At 42.0% G+C, this 22,955-nt stretch overlaps 2 long non-coding RNA genes across 7 annotated transcripts in view; one reads left to right on the forward strand and one right to left on the reverse strand.

Annotated features, from left to right (window-relative positions):
• LOC102147431 (uncharacterized) overlaps positions 1-11,117 on the reverse strand; it is an 87,116-nt gene extending 75,999 nt beyond the window's left edge. For 4 of the 5 annotated variants that reach the window (XR_011440811.1, XR_011440810.1, XR_290558.4 and 1 more), the window contains exons 1-2: positions 10,958-11,117; positions 5,582-5,784 (exon numbers count right to left, since the gene is read on the reverse strand). This is a non-coding gene — a long non-coding RNA (uncharacterized lncRNA). Of the gene's footprint in view, positions 1-5,199; positions 5,374-5,581; positions 5,785-10,957 lie in introns of all 5 variants that reach the window. The other variant, XR_002809090.2, reaches the window with a different exon arrangement.
• LOC138925106 (uncharacterized) overlaps positions 1-22,955 on the forward strand; it is a 128,188-nt gene that overhangs the window by 74,167 nt on the left and 31,066 nt on the right. The window lies entirely within an intron of this gene.

A 22,955-nucleotide genomic window follows, 5' to 3' on the forward strand; every position in this document is an offset into this window, starting at 1 on the left:
TTCCAGCCTCTAGCTCTTGCTATTATGACTCACATGACATAATTTTCATCTTGTTCATTGTCGTCTCGATCAACCTTGGTCATAAAATTGAATATAGAACTCAAACACGTGGCCAGATGAGCACAACCTTGAAAGAGACTTGTCCTTCCTATTATTGCTCACCATGCTTTTGTTGAGACTGGCTTTTTGAAAGCCAGTGACACTGTGGATTCATATTGTGCTTGTAGTCAACCAAGACCTATAGGCTTTCAATCTAAGTTAAAGATTTTAGAAGCACCTCTGTTAAATTTAATCTTGTTAGTCTGGCCCCCGAGCTCCTCTGGAAAGATCGTTCAAGATTGTTATTCTGTCATTAATGGCTTTCCTCTCTAGCTTTGTGTAATCTGCAATTTGATAAGAATATTTTCAATTTTGTTTACAATATATTGTTGAATATAAATAATAAATTAAAAATAGTTTTACGATGTGATCTTGTTTTTTTAAAATACTTATTTGTACAAAAATGATTCTGGAGATAGAACAAAATCTTAACAGTCCTTACCTCTGAAGGACAATATGACTTATGTTTTTTAATATTTGGTTATATATTTTTTCTGATTTAATAAGTGAGCTTGTTATTTTAAACAAAAGTCCTACCTGAAAAGGCTGGTTCATTCCACATCTTTTTGCTTTGAATATATAATGTCTTTATTGTTCTTAATTGCTATGAATGTCTTGACTCTTCAATTTGATTCAAAACTCCTCGAGGACAAGGCAGTTGTACTTTCTGTATTCCTCATGGCAGCTGGCACAGTGCTGGATTAATTGATTTGTCTTTAACTTGTCCTTTACCCAGTGCTGAAGTCATGGCCTTTGTCTGACTTATCTCTTGTTTATATCCATATCTTAACATGAGAACATGACATTTTATCTATGACCTACACTTAAACAAATTAAGCTGATTCATTTACTGGTAAATAATTATTCACTGTGTTAACAAATCTATTTAGCCAATTGAAAGTCAATTATTTTAATTTACCATGGTTGGTTGATAATTGTACAACGTAAACATAAATAATGGAATAATTTTGGTGAGAGAGGAGTATTGGTGAACCCTCGACATAATTATTTATTGAGACGAGCTCTATGCTAAGAATTCCTACAAATGGAGATGAAGGCATGACCTTCATTTCAAGGTGCTGATAGCTTAGTTGGGAGATAAGACTCTGAAGAACAAAAGGATGTCAAGTTGCATATTGGGATGTCAGTTGATGTTTGATACTATCTTAAGGTCATTACATTTCTCTCTTCTACAGAGCATTTGGTTAAGGGGCATTGGGAGTGGGGTTAGGACTGGATCCTTCAATTGTAACCGTTAGAACATAATAAACTGAAATACACAGGAAAGTTATTTCTATAAAGTTTTCCTACATATTCTACATGTTTGTTTTACAAAGACATAGAAGCTACAAATTTTCCATAAGATAGAAGTAATTTACCATGGCCAAGTAATCTTTCCCTTCCCAGCCTTCCTTGCCCTCACACAGTATTGTCTACTCTATGTCTCTGAGGCAGACTCAGTGGACCATGGCTCTTCCTTCTTCCACCATTGTCCAGGACACCCTCATTTCCCATTTATCTGGGGTATTTGGGAAACATGGGCCAAGCAGATACTTTGTCCTTCAGTGACCACATGCAGATTACATGGAACACCTTGTTGTGATAAAGCCCTATGTGTTCACAAAGGGCAAAGACTATGAGGAGGTACTATGAAATTATGAAATCTTTGTGTGATTAATTTTTAGCCCACTTGCTGTATCCATTGCTTCACTCTTAAAGTTTTGCTACCCCTCCTTGGGTAAGGATTTTTTTTTTTTTATTTTCTTCTTCGTTCTTATCAATTGTTCTTGTTCCTAGAAAGCCTAAACTGGCCTAGAAAAGAAATGACTCTCTCTCTCTTTCCCTCTCTCTCCCTATCCCTTTCTCTCTTTCTTTTCCTCCTTCTCTCTCTCTCTCTCTCTTCTTCTTGGATTATCTTATCATTCTACTTAATCCTCCAAACAAAGAAAAGGAAGAATTATTACCTTCTCTTTAAAGATGAAAAACCTGAAACTCAAAGAGGAGAAGAAATTTTCCCAATGTCACACAGCTAGTGAAGGGCAGAGGAAGAGTTCAAAGAGAGATATTTCCACTCCAAAGCCAGCGTTAATCCTTTGACAAAACAGTAGGTGCCCAGAGGACAGGTACTGGGCCTTCAACTCTGTCTTTCTAGGAGCTACAGGTGTTGGCATAGGATGATGACCAATATATTTTCTTTGAATTGAATCTTAAGTTGGATCTTGGAACCTTCAATAGAGAAAAACCTCAGAGGTCATCCAGAACCTTGTCCCTATAAGGCAGGAACCCACCTGGCAATAGGGAAGGGGTCAGTTCCAGAGACATCCCTCCCTAATCCTCCTTGCTTCTCCCACCATTCTCACACAGTTCTTCGGCTAGCTCCTCATGCTAAACAAATCAGGGAGCACACCTGTTTGTCTTTTAACTAACTTAAAATTTTTCCTTTAGAAAATTAATATATCTTCATTGTGGAAAATGTAAAGAACCAACTCAGTAAAAAGAAAATTAGAAACCACACATGGCCTCACTAACAAAAGATAATAACTGTTATCTCTGCTTTTCCTTCCAATGTCTTTTCTACACAAATATTTTTTAAACAAAACATAAGTAATCATATAATGCAAACCTTTATAACCAGTTTTTTCACTCAACAATAAACATCTTGCAATGTCAATGAACATAGATGAACATCACCTTCAATGACTCCATAGCTTTTCCTGTGCTGGACAAATGGCTGGATAGATTATCATTCATCAGCTAGTTCCCTGCAGGTTAATGTTCGTGTCAAAACTATTTTAAAATTTTCAAATAAATTGTTTCTTGATGATGTCATTCATGCAGACATTTACTAGCAGGAGTGGAGGAGTCATTTATTTCTTAAGTTTGATTCACTTAAGTCTAAATCATGCTATACCTCCATAAAGGATCATAGAGGAAGACATCATTTTTTGTGTGTGTAGAAATGTCACATTTAATTAGATACATTATGGCAACAAGATATATCCAATGGTGTAAAGAGTGCAATAAGTTCAAATGTAAAACGTTATTCAGAATTAAAGATGACATGTACATAAGTTCAGTTTCAATAGAGATAGCATCTCATATATGGAAATGTGTTTTTCTATAGAAAAATAATATTAAAACAGTGATCTAATTATATGATCAACAAGGTAGTGCTTAGTTAACTATAATGGAAAATAATGTATTTGTTCATTAATCTCATTCCTTATATTTCCTTAATCCTATACCTTTTGGGGAAAAAATTATTTTCTATCTATGAATAGCCACCTTCCTTAATTTTTGTATATCAGACAGGGGACAACTAGAAAAACAAACAGAAGGAATTTAATACAGGGAAACAGTTATAAGAGACTTTGAAGAAATGAAACCAGACAAAAGAGAAGAAGTAACCCAGAACTTATTTACTACAGGAAGGAACAAAATATAGCTAGAGAAAAAAAACCAAGAGATTATTGTTTCCAAAGTGCAGAACTCACTGTCACTGTGCTAGTTAGTGAGGGCACAATACAAGAGGGTTGCATTAAGCAGATACTGGGGTAGACCATCCAGAAGATGCTGACCCCATAGAGAGAGAACCTCATGGTCACTACTAGAACCATCAAGGAAGAACTGCTGCCACCAAAGCTGGGATCATCGAAGCAATGCAGCCACTTCCACGGTTGCTGCCAGAAGCAAAAGAAGAGAAAGAAAGAGAGAAAGGAGGAATAATAACTTCTCTCCACTTCCAATTTCTGATCTCCCACCAGTGCCTCCTAATATGCAGAACCCCTTAGGAAGGCACCTGGCACAGAAGTCTGAACAGAGTGTAGGAAGATGGGTATGAGAAGGACAGACGATAGATAAATACCTAACCCATGAGTAATACATCATTATCTTTCTACCATTTGGGGACACAGAGGAAGCTTCGTAGCAAGGCAACAAGAGCTCTGGTTCAGATTCAGTTAAAGCCCCAGAAGTCTCACCTAGAACTCAGGCTGGACTGTCAAGGGGAGGGATAGTAAATGTCAAAAGGGCCTTTTCCCTCCATACCCAGCCTCACCTCATGGGGGACGTAGGTGCCCTGTTGTCTGGTCCCACAGAGATGGGGTTCAGGTTCTCTCTGTCATTTATAGTAGTCTTAGGCATAAGAAGCCTGGTGAAAGGGACGGAACTGGAGAGCAGACGGATCTAGCTCCAGTCAACATGCTGAGATCTCTTATATCCCTTCCCCAACCCCACTCTCCTTCTACTCCTAGGCCTCCTGAGACAGGAGAGGAGAGCAAGTTGAGGTCTGAGCTTGCACAAAGCATAGAGATCTCAAAGGAGGCTAGGAGGCCCCAGACTTCTGACCCCAACTTCTGAATCCTCCTTCTCTTCCACCCTGATCCATACCCTAAACCCCAGGACAGGGATGATGTTAAGAGTCTTCATTTAACTTCTCTGAATGACTAGTATCCCAAGACAACCACACATGACTCCCATTACACAGCCAACTGGGTGGGTGGAGGGAAGTGGGTCACAGACTTTGGCCCAAGGTGAGATATTTGTAAACTGAGCACTGGGAAAGGAGGAGGGAAGCAGAAAAGAAATATAGCTATTTTCCCATCTCTGAAAAACTTGTGCATAGCCCTTGAGAGAATGAATGACTGCAGAAGCCTTAATCCGTTCATTTTTTCATTTGATGCATATTGAAGGCCTACTATGTGCCAGATCCTGGGGATACAGTGGTGAGTAATTGCTGCAGAAAAAGATATGACAAAAGCATGAACCACCCCTCTCTCAAACTTCTGTGAGATCCTTCCTCCTAGTGCCTTCTCCAGATCTTTGAACATCCTGTGATGTAAAGGCAATTCCATTTTACAGATGGATATATTGAGGCCTAGAAGGAACCCTTGACTTCTCAAGCTCACATGAGTTAAACAGTCTATCAGAATGAGAATACTGTGCTGCAGGCTCTCTAATGGATATTGCCTCCTTCCTCCTCATTCTTTCATGCTTCATGTCCCCAGGTGATTGAAGCTGTGTGCCAGGGTGTAGTCACAAAGGTCTTTGGTGTTGCCCTATGGCCCAGAGAGTAGAGTCATTGATCTTGCTGCTATTTACCTGATAGTGCCAAGATGAGATATCTCCATCCATATAGCTGTCCCTGGAAGTCCATGTAGAACAGACACTTCTGGCCAACACAAGTCCCTTCAAGCTGTGTCCTGCACTCTGGGGCCACTGTCTGGGGTAGCTGAGGTGAGGTCTGCAGACAGTTCTGCCTGGGGCTCTCCAGCTCTGAGAGTGAATACAGCTTGATGGTCAGGGACAGGTAGCCCCCTCAGTAACAACAAAGTCTTGCCCTTATTGGTAGAAACCAGTAAGGAGTTCCTGTTATCATTATAATCCCCTTCTAGTGGGTCCTGTGGTAACTATCACTTGGTAGCTTCATGGTCTGTCCCAGAAAATTCTGAACTGAGGTATTTTTTGACATCCAGTCACTTACCGTCTAGGTCAGACTTCAGAGGCCAGAGGAAGATCCTCGGTTGAAAATAGGCTCCCTTACTCTGATTCTGGCATGAACCCAAGACCTTGTGCACTTCCTCCGCCCTGTGATAGTGGTAGGCTTTGTCTTGGATGAGGTCCTGGGCAAATGCTGGCATTTGAACATGCGGAGCTCAACTTTTAGAACTTTCTCATGATTGTTCACTGAGGAGATGTAGAAGAAAAAGAGTCTGGTTGGCATGTCCCTTCTCCTTAAAATATCAAGGCATATTGCCTGTGAGGGTGTTGAGGTTATTGGTTACCCTGTCGGGATGGACCCTCTGGAAGAGAGCCACTGTAAAGCCGAGTGGGCTTGAGGGTGTCTTGCATGACATAGCTCCCGCACTGTGAACAAATGTTCTATACCCAGCTCCTCCTTCAACCAAGCCTGATCCCTGTCAGCAAGTGCCAGTAGGCCGGGTCAGTCCAGGATGCATGGTGAGCAAGAGCATGGACAGCCACTCAGGTATTAGGCTCGTGTCCTCTGGAAGCTCATGCCTTTTTGCACAGAGCTCAGAAATGAATGAATAAATGAATGAGTAAAGGAATGAATCAATCTTGTCCTTTCCCAGAAAACATGTCCTTGCTTATGACAACTTTAGTAAAGGATTCTAAGACTTTTCTATTACTAAAACATTGTCTGCCATGCCTTCCTACTTTCTATGATCACAGTGGGAAGGGGGCACCATTGAATCACAAAATCCTATAGGAAATCAGAGAAGGGAAAAAGCAGTATGTTGAGATGTTGAAAATACATGAGGCTTGAAGGGAATGTTCATTTTAGATGGCAGAAAGATCGGAGGAGTTTATTCCAGGCAGGAAGAACAATAGGAACAAAGGAGGTAAGAAAGAACATGTTAGTATGAAGAATAAGAAGTCAGTCTGACTGAAGCACTTAGTCCTATTGGAAACCATAAAAGGTTGTACAGGGGATGTCTTTGATGGGCACAGGGTCTTCAATGTTAGATTCAGGATATGTCATTTATTTTTGTATCTTTAGTGCCTCACCCAGAACCTGACACAGAATGGGCATTTAGTAAATATTTGTTGAGTGAGTGAATGAATAAATGAGTGGATGAATGAATACATAGATAAATGAATGAGTTTGATGGGAGAGAAAGTGTTCAAGTTGAAGCCAATGAGCCTGGAAGAATGGTGATGCTATGGACAGAAATGGGAAGTTTAGGCATGGTAAGTTAGAGATAATGGTGGAGTCTTCAAGTGGAAGTTTCCCATAGGAAGCTGTTTGGAACTAAGAAGAGAGTGTGTAGGTGTGGAGATTTGTGAATCCTTATTACAGTGGTAATTGAAACCACAAGTCTGAGTAAGCTCTTGAGGGCAGTTAATGTAAAACCTGAAAAGCAGAAGGCAAGGACTAAGCAGTGGGGTTTACACAGTAGGCAGTGCTAGAAAGTGAAGACAAAGGAGAAAGCATGGAGTTTGGAGAACCAAGAAAGTAGTGCAAAGAATTCAAGACAGAGATGCATTTTTTAAGGAAGTGGGGAGGGTGGCTGTGAGCCTATGTGGCAAAGCTCAGAGACTGAGTTTGTTGAACGATGGGGCTTAGTTCCTTAGACAACCAAGGACAGTACTGATGGAAGGGAGAAGCAATGTTGGGATATGACTGCTGAGCATTCTGCTGGCAAAGCTCCAGCATCCAGGGCAAGACATCGGCAGCTGGGGCCAAGGAGATTGCTCTGAGTATGGGAAAGCTTCTGCACAGCTGATGCTTTGAAGCCCCACAGATGATTTTTGAGGGCTGGGGATGGAAGTGTTATTCGCAATTGGAGAAGCTGACCAGGAACAAAGGAATTAAGAGATGTAGAAGTAAGTCATATTTAGGGTAAAGACTACGAAGTAGGCTTAGACCAGGCCTAAGAACCTCACACTCAGCAGCTTCTTCAAGCTGAATCTCTCCCAGCTCTAATTTAAGTAGCCAAGTCAATTAATAGAGAACCCAAGAAACCATCTAGAAAGGAAATCACTAACAAACAGTAATTTAAAAAAAATTTTTAAATGGGAGGTCAGAACCTCTATTTGATGAATCAATGAGTTTAACACCCTGAAGGCTTTCTGAAACTTTTGGGTAGTCCAGGGTCCAGGGTTTTTTATTGTGACAGTGCTATTTGGAGCAAGTATAGGAAGGAGGGGACCCAAGGAAACTACACCCTGCTCCAGTGTCAGCCTCAGAGGGGAAAGAACCTGAGGATAGATGTAGGTTTCAACAAAAGGGAGGAGAGACCCGGCGCCATGGCTGAGGGGTTAAAGTTCTGCGCTCAGGTTCGGCGGCACAGGTTTGCAGGTTTGGATCCCGGATGTGGACCTACTCCACTCACCAACCAAGCTGTGGAGGTGTCCCACATACAAAAAAAAAAATAGAGGAAGATTGACATAGGTGTTAGCTCAGGGCTAACCTTTCTCAAGCCAAAAAAAAAAAAAGGAGGATTGGCAATGGATGTTAGCTCAGGGTGAATCTTCCTGAGCAAAAAAAAAAAGGAAACAGGTGGCTAAGAGTCATTGAGGCCTGCAGGAAGGAAGGAGGGAATGAAGGATGTGCAGGAACCCGTTCAGGATGGAAAAACCTGCCTGAAGTCTTAGCCATCTGCCCTTGCCTATGAGACCAGTGGTAAAGCCAATGTGGGGTGACACCGGTGGTTAACCTCAGGGCTTCAGTCTTACAGACCCAGAGTCAAATTCTGCATCTTCCACTCACCAGCTGTGCCCCTTTGGACAAATTACTTAATCCTCAGTTTCTCACTTATGAAATAACATAATAACAATAAGAACAGCAACAAAAATAACAGTGGTTAAGTTGGCAGGCTCTGCTTTCGCAGGCCAAGGTTTGCAGATTTGGATCCCAGGCGCAGACCTAGCACCGCTTGTCAAATCACACTGTGACAGCATATCACATAAAATAAAGGAAGATTGCCACAGATGTGATCTCAGCGACAATCTTCCTCAAGTGAAAAAGAAGAAGATTGATAACAGATGTTAGCTCAGGGCCAGTCTTCCTCACCAAAGGAAAAAAACGTACTTTGCTAAAAACTACTAGTTATTGAGTGTCAAGTCCTGTACTAGCCACATTAGTTTATTTAATTCTCACAAGAACTTTAAGAGGTAGAATCTAGTATTTTTGTTGTTGTTCTTATTGCACATGCTTCTTTCCTCTTAGAGACTGGCCACAAAAAGTAGGTTTTCAACTGAGACATTTTAACTCTTTGGATTCCAATGGTCCTATTCTATAAATGGTAGCTCTTCAGTACTCATTTACCTAAGTCCTAGCCATCCAAGCTGCTAAACAGACCCTGGGCACTAGAATACTCTCTGTGCCAGGCTATGAGAAAGGTACGTCAGTTATTTTCCAGGTTGGTGGGCAATCTACGGGGTGCCATTTAAAGCCAGGAAACTCAAATGAGACTCAAAAGAGAGAAATCTGCTAATGAGCCCATCAAGATAAAGAGGTAAGAGTGTCAGCTTCTGACCATCTGTCTTGTTCTGGCAACTCATGCTGTCCAGACCCCACCCTCTGCGCTTCATCTGAAACTTGCCAAGCCATTGATTTGTATTAATCTGATTGTGCATTCATTACCCCAAATACCAACCTGTCAGTGTTTGCTTAGTTTGCATGAAATCGAGCTACACAAAAATCAATGTGTGAAATCTTTGTGTTCACATATAAGACATAAAAAGGTTTATGCTGGCAGATGCAGGTTTTTAGACAGATTAAAACTGACAAATTGGCATGATCCACAATGGAGGCAATGACGAGGTCTAGTGAAATGTCAAAGGTTTTGAAAATGGCATGCTGAGGAACGAAATACATTGCTGTCAGGGGGAAAAAAGAAAGAAGAAAGGGTTATAACAAACGACTTTTGGGTTTGTACAAGTTCTGATGACTGTTTCTGAAGAACTGACTTGTTTTCAGCGGAGCTGGCATAGTGTTATTGTCCCCTAGGAACCAATAAGGAAAACAAGGGGCTAATGACTTAAGCAAGGTCATGGTGCACAGTGGCAGAGCCAGGACAGAATGGAGGAGTCTGAGCTCCCACTTTCCCAAGTCACTGAACCCTCTGACGCTCAGAGGGAGAGACTCTCACCTCTTGCGCTCTGTACAACTTGGAGGGAGCTCAAAGAAATGATTGAAGGAACTCTTCCCATTCAAACAATCACAAGACCCCCAACAGAATTCCAAAGCAGACTGATCATGGCAGACATCTGTGTGTTTTATACAACTAACACTATGTTCTGCACATCAACTTTCAAGGCACTCAGGCACTGGGGCAAAATGTCTTAGCTTTGATTGAAAGAACACCTTTAATAAGGACGATGACCAACTTAATAAATAAGAAAAAGCCACTTTCTTTTCTACAAAGCACCATAGCACTCCATAATTGTGACAAATTTTTCTTTTAATTTTGATTCCCCATGTCTCACAGCATACTTGTGGACCATCTGTTTTCAACACCATTGGATTGTGTATGCTTCAGGAATGCAAATTCTTTTTTTTTTTTTAAATAGTAGCCAAGAAAGGTAAATATGCTACTGCTGAAGAAAAAAGAATCCACTCCAAACAACTCAAAAACCATTAATAGCACATGTGTGCAAAAACTAAAGAGAAATCATCTTTGGTAAATATGGAGGATGATGCAACAGAAAGAAATTGAGCACTGGAATCAGACTTGAGTTTGAATCTTGCCCCTACCACTCATTGGTGTGAAATCAAAAAAAAAAAAAAAATCAATTTTCTAGACTTTTTTTGATCCTGGGAAACGAGAGTAAGACTCTGTAGGAGTTTTATGAGGATTAGGTGAGAAGAGGAATGTGAAAGCTCTAACATTTTGCCTAAAACATAATCGACTCTCAGTGCAGGTTTGTTCTCCACTGGATCATTCGTCATTATGAATGATTATCTGCATCTCTACCTCCATCCATTGGAATGGACACTATAGATCTGCTAAGATTAGTACTTTATCTGGTTGTAAATAGATGCACAAATATTTCCTAGCTCTAAAATCATCACCCCTCAGAGCCATGGAGACACAATCAAGTAAATAAAATTGAACTTTGTTATCGTTTGGCTAGGATTCACCAGTATGTCTGTGGGTGGATACACCAGTGAATCTTTCTTCCATTGGCCCTTTTTGTTCTGGTAATCTATTGTTGCATACCAAATCATCCCAAAACTTAGTAACTTCAAACAACAGCAATCATTTATTTTGCTCACAAATATTCAGTTTGGGCAGGGCTCAGTCTGGGAGCCTTGTTTCTGCTCCATGTGGCATCACCTGGGGCAGCTCAACTGGGGGCTGAAGGATCTACTTCCAAGATGATCACTTACCTGGCTAATAAGTTGATGCTCCATGTCGGCAGGGAGCTCAGCTGGGGCTGATGGCTAGGGGCCTCAGTTTCTCTCCACATGGGCCTCTCTGTGTAACCCAGTCTTTCTTGCAGCACAATGGCTGGCTTCCAAGGACAAGCATCCTGAGAGAGAGAGATCCAGGCAGAAGCTATGTCGCTTTTTATGACCTAGCCTTGTATGTCACAAAGCATCACTTCAGTCATATTCTATTAGTTGAGGCAGTCGCAAAGCCCTGCCCAGGTTCATGGGGAGGGGTCACAGAACCTACCTCTTCATGAGGAGTGACAAGTTTCCAGAAGAGCATGTGGGATGGGAAATATTGTTATGGCGATTTTTGGAAAATATAATCCACCACGCCTTTTTCCCCCCCATGTCTTTTGATTTCTGTCCTGGTTCAAACCTTTCTTACTAACTTGCCAGAAGTAGGACTTTTCTCTTCCTTTCTATTTGCTTGTCCATTTGGTCTTTCCTCACTCTCTTCTGTACTGAATTATACTCTAAGAGTAAGAAAGAAAATTTGGATTACTTCCCTCTCTCACCCCATTCCACAACCTTTGACTGCCCATTGCCTATGTAATAAGCTTCAAATCTGTTACATGATACTCAGTGATTCCACGTACTTCATGATCTGGATACAAATTTGTATCCCTAGCACATTCTAGTCCAATATGTACAGTCTAATGTCTCAGTGAAATTAAACTATATTCTATTTTCTTGAGGTAACCCTGTGAGGTGGGAAGACCATGGACTTGTAGAATTTGGAGTCAGCCAGACCTGGGTTCAAATCTCAGCTCTGCCACTAGGCTGTTTTGTTTGTAAAATGAGTAATTCTTGACTTGTGGAATTGCCATGAGGATTAAATAAAATAATATAGATAAAGTGACTGACAGAGTAAATTTTAAATGGATGTGATTTTTTCTCCCTCTCCACTTTCCTCTCACATATTTTATTTCAACACCTGTTTTTGAGGAGTTCCTTCCAAAGCAGATTATAAACTTGTTCCTCAGACTGGTGCTTCCCTCTACATTGCCAGCAGTCAAAGCAGGAGCCATACGCAGGGCAGCTCAGACTGTGAAACTACTTGGCTTCATTTCAACAGCCACAGAAACCCATGTCACGAGCTGGTGGCACCAATGCACAGGATGGACTTCCCACAATCTTTTAGTCTTGCATGGATAGAAATGCATCCTGATTTACATGCCTTAGGAGGTAGTTGTGGCACTGTGGTTTGTATTCCACAAATCCACATTGGACTGGGCAGATGTCAGAAGCAATGTTGCTACAATCCCTAAGAGCATCCAGTAATTTCCCTCTCTCAGTCTTCTTACTCTTTGGGGTCTGTTTATAAGCCTCCAATCAATTAGGGCATTTTTTGGTTACTTCTAACATTTTGCCTAATCAGTTTACTTATTAATTCCATTAAATATATACCTTTCAAATTAGATTTCCATTTACCAGATGATTTACTTAGCCAATCAATAGGAAAGTTCCAAGAATTGCAATCTCCCTATTTCCAATAATTTGTGGAGTCTTGGAGAGGTCATCTCTCTCATTTATATCAGAAGCAGCAGATCTATGGCAAGCAAGCCAAGTTATTAGACTTAACCTTTTAAGAAGTTATCCATACTAAGAATAGCTCAAAGTTACAGCACACTCAATTTTTAATGGAGTTATACTGAAGCTATTCTTCATTCTAGGAGAGAATTTGCTTTAATGCTGGCATCTCCCCATGTCTCCTGTAAGTTATTGGGCCACAGCCTCTCCTATGATATTCTGCAATTTTCCTGTCCCACAATGTGTTTAAAAATGTGGAAGTCCGTGGAGACAGATAGTTTGGGCATCCACGTTCAAAGACTGACATATCTATGCCTATGGGAGGCTGAGGGCAGAGAAGTAATGCCCTCTCTCGTCTTATTCACCAAGCCCCAATCCTGCTTTCAAATTCCTGTTGTACTTTTATTTCCTCCATGAAACCTTTCCTAATTTAACTCCATTCAGTTTCATTGCTCTATTCACTCCATAATATGAATAGTTACTATTTAAACATTTATTTAGCTCTTCCTATCTGTCAGACCCTGTGCTAAGCACTTTATATTAATTATCTCATTTACTCCTCAAAATAACCTTGCGAAAAAGGTATTATTCTTCTCATTTCATACGTGATGAAACCGCAGCTCAGAGGTGAGTGAACTTGTCCAGTGTCCCATTGCATGTATTAGAGCTCCGTCTGCCTCCAAAGTGCCCCCTTAACCAGCCTGCAATGTGGGGTGACTTTCTTGCTGCCCGCCCCACCACCAATGCACAGTTCTTGTGACTGAAGACTTTGCATGTGTTTACAGTTTTCAGTGAGTCTTTTTATGCCCATTTCATTGTGTATCTGCTTCTCTGTTTCTTAGACAGAATTGCAAAGATAGAAGATGTATGATCAGTGGTCCAGGGCTTTATTTGCTCCCCAGCAAGCACCTCTGGTATAGTCTAAAGAGCATTGAACTTGATGCATCATGATTTGAGGGCCAACTCTCGCTTTCCCTCTTCTTATCTAGTGGTTGAGCCAATCTTGCTGAACACATTTCCTCATCTGTCAAATGATGGTTATTATACTTATAGTGGAACTTATGCACGCACAAACGTTAGGTAAAGCACTATGAAGATGTAGAACATTCTTTTATGTCATGTCTCAAAACCCCTGCAGAGACTTTTGTTTTCACAGGATGATAAGTCAGTTGTGATAATTTTAGAGTCCTGGGAGAATGGTGCCCCAAGTATGCAAAGTAACTGCTCAGAGGAGCCTGGGACACAGGCCTGGGTTCCTGCTGGGTAATGGGGAGCCAATCAACAAATGCCCAGAGCCGTTTCCTCCCCTGAACAATGGGAATATGGAATGGTGTGACTGGCAAGGGGCCAGGCAGCTGTTCCTCAAGTCCTTGGAGGATAGCAAGAGTCTCCCATTGCAGGCAGAGGGATTTAAGTTAAACCTGAGGAAGTATTTCCTGAGCATGGGCACTGTGAGACTCTGGAATGCAAGGTCAAGGAAGGCTGGAATGTCCTTCTTTGGAAATAATGAAAAAAGAAGAACAAAAAAACCCAATTTGTTTGAATGCTGTGTTGCCTGGAGGCAGAAGAATGGATTAGTTCCTTTCAGATCAAGGAGTTAATATTGAGAAAAGAGATCTGCTTCTTGTCTGGTCTCACCTTGCATAATAGAAAACTTCTTTTCCATGCTTGTAAGAAGTAACGCGTGCTATATACGCTGATAATCTTCCCCACACCTCTCCCCTTCCCCAAACATCTGGTCCGGCTATCAACACTGTTTCATCCAGGGCGGCTGGCTCCTTGTCCATGGAGTTCTTCAGGAAGCACATGCTCCCAGGAGCAAGATCCTGGCACCTAAGAAAGGTTTAAGCGTCCAAATATGCCATGGAGTATACCACACGAGTGCTGTGGGAGCCGCTTTCCCAAGCTTGTTTTCATAGGTAGCACTTGACTGTGGCTTTTACTTTGCAGCTACAACCTTAAGCTTTCCACCAATCAATCAGCAGCCAGCAAATACAGAGCATTGGTTTTGTGAGTAAGAACACACAAAACCCTTTCCCTTTTATTGTCTTATTCCTGCCAACAGAGAATACACTTAATTAAAAGTCATTGGGAAATATTCCAAACAGAAGAGAAATGAAGCTTTTGAAAGGTGCAACCTGTGTGAGCTCTGGGCCCGTAAAATCATTAACCTTCGGAATCCTAGGAGTTGCCAACATAACAGTGAAGAGTGTGGCATTTTTCCACACAATACAAGCACATCAAGGAAATATGCAGCCCCACAAAATAACTTGCAAGCCTGCCTCACTTTTTTTTCAGTGTTTTTAACCTTCTCAGTGTCTCTGAGACACAGTTGGTCCAAGTGGGTGATGAGAACAAGTGTGGTGCTACAATTTAAAATAAAATTCGCAGTTTCCAAGGCTTGATTTTTTTCCCCAAGGATGGACCTATTTGATTGTTGTTTTACCACATGGACTAGTAGCATTTACTTCGTTCTCAAAAACAGCATTATAGCAGGAATTCTTGTCTCGGCATCTGCGGATGGGTTTCAGGAGTCTTTGAACCTAGTAAAATTATGTCCAAAATATCATGTCTATATGCTCTTTTCTGGAGGAGATGGTCCAAAGCTTTCTTCATATTCTCTTGGGGTTTTGTGATTATAAAATATAGAGAACGACTGCATTTAAGGCAAGCTCTCTTCGATCACTTCTCTGCCAACACGGCTTCTCTGCCACATGCCACCTGGATCTCTTGCTGTGATTTGCTGAAGGACGCCCTTCCTCCTGATGGTGGTATCCAAGCAGAAGCAGTAGCACGCACATCAGGCAAGCCAGGGCTGGGGGCGGGTGGGGGTTATCCTCAGATGCAGCAGAGGTAGAGAGGTGATCCAGATGATCTCTAGGGTCTCTTCCAATTCCAATTTCTAGGACTCCGTGAACCGGGACCTAGAAATAAGACTTTTGGGCCACATAACAGGCATTTTATTCCTTCTTTTCTTTCAAGGGAAATTGTCATCCTCATTGCCTTCCTGCTCCTCAGCGGACTGAATCTGACAAGCAGAGTCAGAGATGGAGTGTGTTGGCTACAGGTAGAGGCTGGTGGGGGAGTGAGGGTGACGGGTCTCTGGACCAGGGGATGTGGAATGTGGGTGGATAGATGATGTGCCCAAGGAGCAGAGCAGGTGATCTTAGAAAATGTGGGTGCTGCTAGAGTGACATCTCTGTGCAGGAAAACGCCTGTGGTCTAACTGTGTTTGGAAAGGGTCTGTTTGAGGTTTTTAGTATCTCCAGAACCACTTTTAGAGAGCTGACACTCCTGTTGCGTTTCCTTTTCTTTTCATTAAATGGAGCTAAAAATTGATTTGGGTGTAAGTCTTCCACGTGCTACTTCTGGTCCCTCTTGGCTTTAGCAGGATCAGATCTTTCAAAAGAAAACCAACACCAATAAAGTATCACGGTGTGGTTGCTCCTTCTGCATCCAAACCTTCCTAACCTTCTGGGCTCCCAGGTCTGAGCATCGAGGGGGCAGGGTACCTAAGAAATGACTGAATCAGTAGCCACAGCCCAGCAACTGCAGGCAGAAGAGATCAGTGGAAAGTTACAACAAACCCCTGTTGCTCAGTGGAGGAAACAACAAAAGCCTAGCATGAGAGAGACAGAAGGTGGAGCGACTCAATTATTAATTAACTAATTTGTTCAAAACTGTTAATGTTCTTACCATGTAGACAGCTCTGCGGCACTGCATGAGCCACTGTGGGAGAATCTGTCCTCAAGGAACTTGTAAGCCACTTACATAAACCATAATACTTTGATAGCTGAAGAGCAAAGAGCCCAATTAACTAACCGGGTGCAGACAGTAACTGCTGTTGAAATTCAGAGAAGGGAAAGATCCCTCAATGGGGGTGGTCAAGAAACGCTTCATGGAGGTGGTAAGAATCCTAGCGACTTTAGAAGATGGATAAAATTTGGAGAAGATAAGTGTTAGAGGGAATTCCAGGTTGGGAGTGAAAAGATGAGCATAGCTGTAGAGTATGAAAATATCAGGTATTATTGATCAATTGTGATTTAGCGTGAAGCTGTTAAAATAGACCCTGAAGGTCTTGCAGAAGGGTTTACATTTTATCTTGTAGGCAAGAGCTTCCAAAACTGTTTAATGCAAGCATTACTTTACAATGTTTTTCTTTTTCTTCCTCCCTTTCTCTTTTTCTCTCTCCTTCCCTTCCTTCTCCTTCTTCCTTTCTTCTCTTCTTCTTCTCTTTTTTTTTGCTGAGGAAGACTGGCCCTGAGCTAACATCCGTGCCCATCTTCCTCTACTTTATATGTGGGTCGCCTACCACAGCATGGCTTGCCACGTGGTGCCTAGTCCACACGTGGTGCCTAGTCCACACCTGGGATCCGAACCAGCAAACCCCTGCTGTCAAAGCGGAACGTGTGTACTTAACTGCTGCGCCACCAGGCCGGCCCAACAATTGTACTATTTTTAAATTCACTTTCAATGTGCCTACCACTAACTTACCTCTAGACTTCACTTAAGGGCTGAGTCTTCTCTGAGAACTTAGGTTCAAACATGTCAAGTGCTCTCTGTTTCAAGTTTTTCTGGAGACACTTCTGGAGCCCTCTGGGTTCCTGCTCTCATCTGGACTGGATGCTTCCTAGATGTGCTACACAGTGTCTCTCTGGCATTTCCCCTCAGTCCTTCTGGATAGTCCTTCCACTCCTCTCCTGCGTTGGAAATCCTGTTTCTTGGATCTTGCATTTCCCCATTTCTTGTTTATTTCCTCATTTTGGAGGAACACACTCTCAAGTATCTCAAGAATCAGTGCAGAGAAACTACTTTCTGAAGACTTTACTTATCTGAAAACATCTTTACTCCACTTTGACTCTTTGTTGATGGTAAGCGTAGAATTCTAGATTGGAAATCATTTGTCCTCAGAATTTTGAAGGTATTTTTCTGATGTCTTATTCCAGTGTTGCTTCCAGTGTTGCTGTGAGAAGTCCTGTGATGTTCAGATCTGCCTTCCTTTGTAGTTTCCTGGTTTCATCTCTCTACAAGCTTGTAAGATGTTCTCTTTGATTACAGTCATCAATTTTGCTGGATCCTTATAGCCTCTTCTATCTGGAAACTCATGTCTTTCAGTTCTGGAAATCTTTCTTGGACTATCCCTTTGATAGCTTTCTCTAATGTGTTTCCTCCATTCTTTCTTCCTAGAATTCTTCTTATTCAGATGCTAGATGGCCACGAATCCTCTAATTTTCTATTTTTGTCTTTTTGTTCCACCTTCTTTGATATATCCTCAGCCTTATTTTCCAATTATTATATTGAATCTTTTATCTCTGCTGTTTTCTTTAATCTTTCTGAAGGTCTTAATTATACTTTCATTTCTCCTTCTCCTCTTCCCACTCCTCCTTTTATTGCTCCTGGCATGTCTCTATTTCCTCTGAGTTTCTTTGTCCTACAATTTGTTTTGGTCTCTGACTTTTCAGTTGGAGGTTTTCTCAAGTATGTGGTGATCCTTGACTCTCTCTTCTTGTTGAGGAGATCAACATCAAAAAACCTACTGGGAGCTCTTTTTCCTTAGGACGTGCTTGTCCACTGGTAAGCTTCATTGTAGGTTAGCACAGGTGGGAAACCCCAACGGTCAAAATCGCTAGGTCTTTTTTTTTCATGAGATGGTAGCTTATTTTTATTTTTATTTTTATTTTTCAGAGAGAAATCTTCCAATTTCTTTTTTTTTTTTTTTTAAAGATTTTATTTTTTCCTTTTTCTCCCAAAGCCCCCCGGTACATAGTTGTGTATTCTTCGTTGTGGGTTCTTCTAGTTGTGGCATGTGGGACGCTGCCTCAGCGTGGTCTGATGAGCAGTGCCATGTCCGCGCCCAGGATTCGAACTAACGAAACACTGGGCCGCCTGCAGCGGAGCGCGCGAACTTAACCACTCGGCCACGGGGCCAGCCCCTCTTCCAATTTCTTGAAAGGTTTGAGGAAGGGGTACACAAGCCCAAACCCATCTGTAAGCATTCATGAGCCTCGTAGGAAAAGGTGCCCAGGGTCTCACTGTTCCATATGTAGAGTTTTATTTTATTCATTCTGTTTTCAGTAATACATCCCATCATCAGCCTGCCTGCTGTCCACATCCAGGGTCCTCCTGGTTCATTCTCTCCAGGAGAATAAGCCTTTGGTCCTCTGCCAGGAAACGGGAGGGACTGCAACTGCTTCTTATATATACTTTCACTTGTTTTAACTTGCCAACCCCACCTTCTCTCGCAATTTCAGAGGCATTTGGTGTTTCCAATTCCTGAGCTCTAATGAAGCTCTTTGGTACAAAGCAGCTTCAACTTTGCAAATCCTCGAAGTCAGTTACTGCTCTCCATGGCTTTCCAGTTTCCAAAAAGAGATGAGGTTGCGTCTCTTTTTCCAATCCAGTCTCTTAAGTATTTGTGTCTTTTCTATCTTTCTGCTATTGTTTTTGTGGAACTACAGGAGGGAGCAGAATAAATGTGATGTTTTAATCCATTACTATGAACTAGAACTCAGCATAATTTCTATAAATAAAAGAAATTGCACATTTGAAAGACAATAACATATACATGTGCCAGACATGCTCTTCTTGGAGCCTGGAGATAGGTTGAGATACATATACGGACATGTATATTTCTGTTATATTCACAGTAGTGCTACGGCATCACAAGATGTGACAATATCCTTATACTGCCATAAGCCATTGGGAGTTACTGAAGGCTTTTGAAAATGAGACATGGAAAAAGCAAGGGTTTTAGAAGATGGTTCTTCAGAAAATAGGGTAAAGAGTACATTTGATATGGGAAAGGCGAGAATAGAAGCTGGGTATGAGATAATATGGTTTACATAGGAGGATAAGAGTCATTCATTCAATCAGTCATTTGTATTTAAAGAGAGACCATTAATTGCCAGGCACTTTGCCAAACCCTGGGTTTATAGCTGCGACAGGTTGTATTTTCCAAAAACGCCCACATGGACATATCACATCCTACATGCTCTTCTTACAATGTGATATGACCCTCTTTCATGGGGCTGAGAGATGGATTATATTCCCTCTCCACTGAATATTGGTCACCTGGGACTGTGGTGAAAGTGGCACTGTGTGATTGGGCTAAGTGATAAAAGGCAATATGGCTTCTGCCTGGTTCACTGTCTCTTGGGACACTTGTTTTTGGAGCCCTGAGTGGCCATATAAGATGTGTGGCTACCCTGGAACTGCCATTAAGGAGACGCCATGAGGAGGGACCACATAGAGACAGAGAGATGCCCCAGCCATTTGAGTTTTCCTAACTTCGTGCATGACAAAACCTTGGAGATGATCCCGGCCCTAGCCCTGACTACTATTGATAGCCCTACTCTGAGAGTAGTTGTAGAGAGACCTTGAGTGACAACTGCCTAGCTGAGCCCAATTAAACTCCAGAACTGTGAGAGATCACAATATTAATAAATGTTGTTTTAAGCCACTAAGTTCTGAGATGGCTTGTTATGTAGCCATAGAGGAGGATAAATAAATAATTACAGTACAAAGTGACAAATCTCATAACAGCTGTGCTGATATTGTGCTATTGAAGCATAAGGAAGGCAGTGCCTGATTCTGCCAGCACAGCATGGGAGGGGAGGTGGTAAGGTCAGAGAAGTGTTTATGGGAGAGGTGAGGTATGAGCTGCAACTTTAAGGATGAGTAGGTGTGTGTCAACCACAGACTGGAAATGGAGAGAAAGAGACAGATACAGGCAGAGGGAAAAAGAAAAAACTGATAGCATTTTGAGAATGCCTGGCTATGGGGCAGGAAACAAGGGAAGGGAGGGGCTATAAATGGCTATGAAGTCTTTACTCTTTTCCTTTTATTCATTTAAAGATATCCTAGTACCACTGGCCACTGCCTACATAGCCTCTTTTGCTTCATTTAAATTAACTTTACCTAAATTGGATCACACTGTACAGTGTTCGATAAAAGAGCTGTTATTGGTAGAAACAAGGGAAAGCCTGGAATCTAGAGGTGCGATGGTGATATTCTCTTATAATTAGCACTTGACCTCCTCTCTCTATGTGAGATTAAAGGATTCACTGCAGCAATCACGAAGCTTGGCTTGACTGCATCTGTGATTCATGCTCTGAGCACCATCTTTGCACCTGCCAGTGGCTCGGGCCCTTCTCCTCCCCTGGCACACACACCTGCACACATATCAAGATAAAGGGAACTCATTCCCCAGTCCCTTGGCTTATTTACCTCTGAACACCAGCCTATTACTAAGTGACATGGTGGGGTAAGTACTGAGGAGAAATAAGCACTTTCCTGGAAAAGGACTTCTTGGTATTCTCTTCCGATCAAGAGTGCGGAAGACAACTTAATTAAGAGACAGTGCTTAATGACAAGGAAGGAAAATGTTCCTTATCTTGTGCATTCCTTTGCTAATGGAATCTTCCAGCTCACCCTGGCTAAAGCAATTGACTATGCAAGAAGGATTCATTGCCATGAAAGCTCTGACATTAAACTGCAGGGCAGGAGCCCCCATGATGTGGGCACAGACTATAGCCATCCCATCTTTTTGAGTGCTCCTCCAATATGGAAACACACCTGCAAGCATGCATCCAGGACTTTCCTAGAAGAAGGAGGCATTTTGCATGGTCACATTTCCTTTCCATACACAACCCCTCCACCTCATGCATGAGCCATATTTATTTCTGAAGCACAGCATACACATTCACATCTTTCATGCTGGTCTTGTTACTTCTCTTTGGATTTCTCTTCCTTTCCTTCTTCATCTGACAAACTCATCCTCAACCTCGGAAGCAGGCTTTGATGGTACCTTCTCTGTAACAGCTTCTCAAGGTAGAATTGATTGCTTCTCCTCGATGCTGCCTTAGCCCATTAGCAGTAAAGCATAGAAGCTATGAATATGGATTTTAGGGTCAGATAGACATGGATTCAAATCCTGTCTGGAGATGATTAATTCTGTGATTTAAGGCAAGGCAATTGTAATAGTTTCCTAGGGTTGCTGTAACAAAGGACCACAAACTGGGGTGGGTTAAAACACAGAAATGTATTGTTTCACAGATCTGAAGGCTAGGAGTCCAAAATCAAGGTGTTGAGAGGGCCATGCTCCCTCTGAAGAATCTGGGAGGAGACTCCTTCCTTGCTTCTCCTAACTCCTGGTGTTGGTCTGTAATCTTTGACATTCCTTGGCTTGTAGATGTACCACTCCAACCTCTGTCTCTGTGGTCCTGTGGCCGTCTTCTGTCATCCTGTGTGTCTCTATGTTGTCTTCCCTCTGTGCATGTCTGTCTCTGCATCCAACTAACCCCTTTTTATAAGGACACCAGTCATATTGGGTTAGGGCCCACCCTAATGACCTCATCTGAACTTGATTACGTCTATAACGATCCTATTTCTAAATGAGGTCACGGTCACAGGTTCTGTGGGTTAGGACTTCAACATATCTTTTTGGGGGAAACAATTCATCCCGTAACAGCAGTTAACCTTTCTAAGCTTTAGTTTCCTTTCTGAACAGTGAAGAATTACAATGGTATCAAAATCAAAGAGATATTGTGGGGGATACATATGAAGTGTTAGACGTGGTGCTTCACAAATAGCCCTCAGTAAAAGGTGGCCCTTGTTAAGGAAAGCATCCAGGTGGTGAGGAGCAGGTCAACTTTGCACCCTCCACTCCTATCCTCCAAAGTGTATCTTTGTCCTGAGATTTTTTTTTTGCTAAACCCACTGCAACCACCATACATACAGAAATCCTTCTAAGCCCAGGTGGTGGTGGCAGTAAAAATAAGTAAAAGATCACCAAAGGATAAATGACTTTTAAAGAAGAGAAGTTGAGGCATGGTCTGACCCTTTCTTTCATCTCAAACCATGGATGATCCAAGTTGGATTTTAGGAATGGAACTGGCAGGTCTCCTTATACTAAAAACAGGTACCATTTGAAGGAGAGGCACTGACAAATTTATTTCCTTCTTGTGTGATTCATGGGAAAGACTTACTATTTTGGAAGCTTCCTGGGAAGCACCTTGACTCTTGTTCTGAAGATTCCCAGAATTACAGTGCCTGAGGCCCTGAGCAGAGATCTAGCTAGGCCGAGACTTCCCTTGCGTGCCTAGTGCCTGGGCCCTAACTCAGTGGTATTGCTCAGCCCACAGGAAGAAGTGCTCAGAGGGAAAAGTAACCAGATGACCAGCATCCTTCCCAGCCGTAAGGAAACATCCCAGAGCCCTGACAATTTCTTCACATCAATGCTCAAATGAAAGCCATCAGCAAAAATTTGTTTCATCTGGGGAGCCCTTCTGGCCCGGGCTTTGCTGCCTTTGCTGCATGGTCATTCCTTGGTCTTTGAAATCAGTAATAGTCAAAGCAATAAAAACTAATTTTATACTCTAGAACCTTTCAGTGAAAAATATTTTAGGTGATGATGTGTGACTGA

Source organism: Equus caballus, chromosome 7 (assembly GCF_041296265.1).
Source record: "Equus caballus isolate H_3958 breed thoroughbred chromosome 7, TB-T2T, whole genome shotgun sequence".
Taxonomy (NCBI): domain Eukaryota; kingdom Metazoa; phylum Chordata; class Mammalia; order Perissodactyla; family Equidae; genus Equus; species Equus caballus.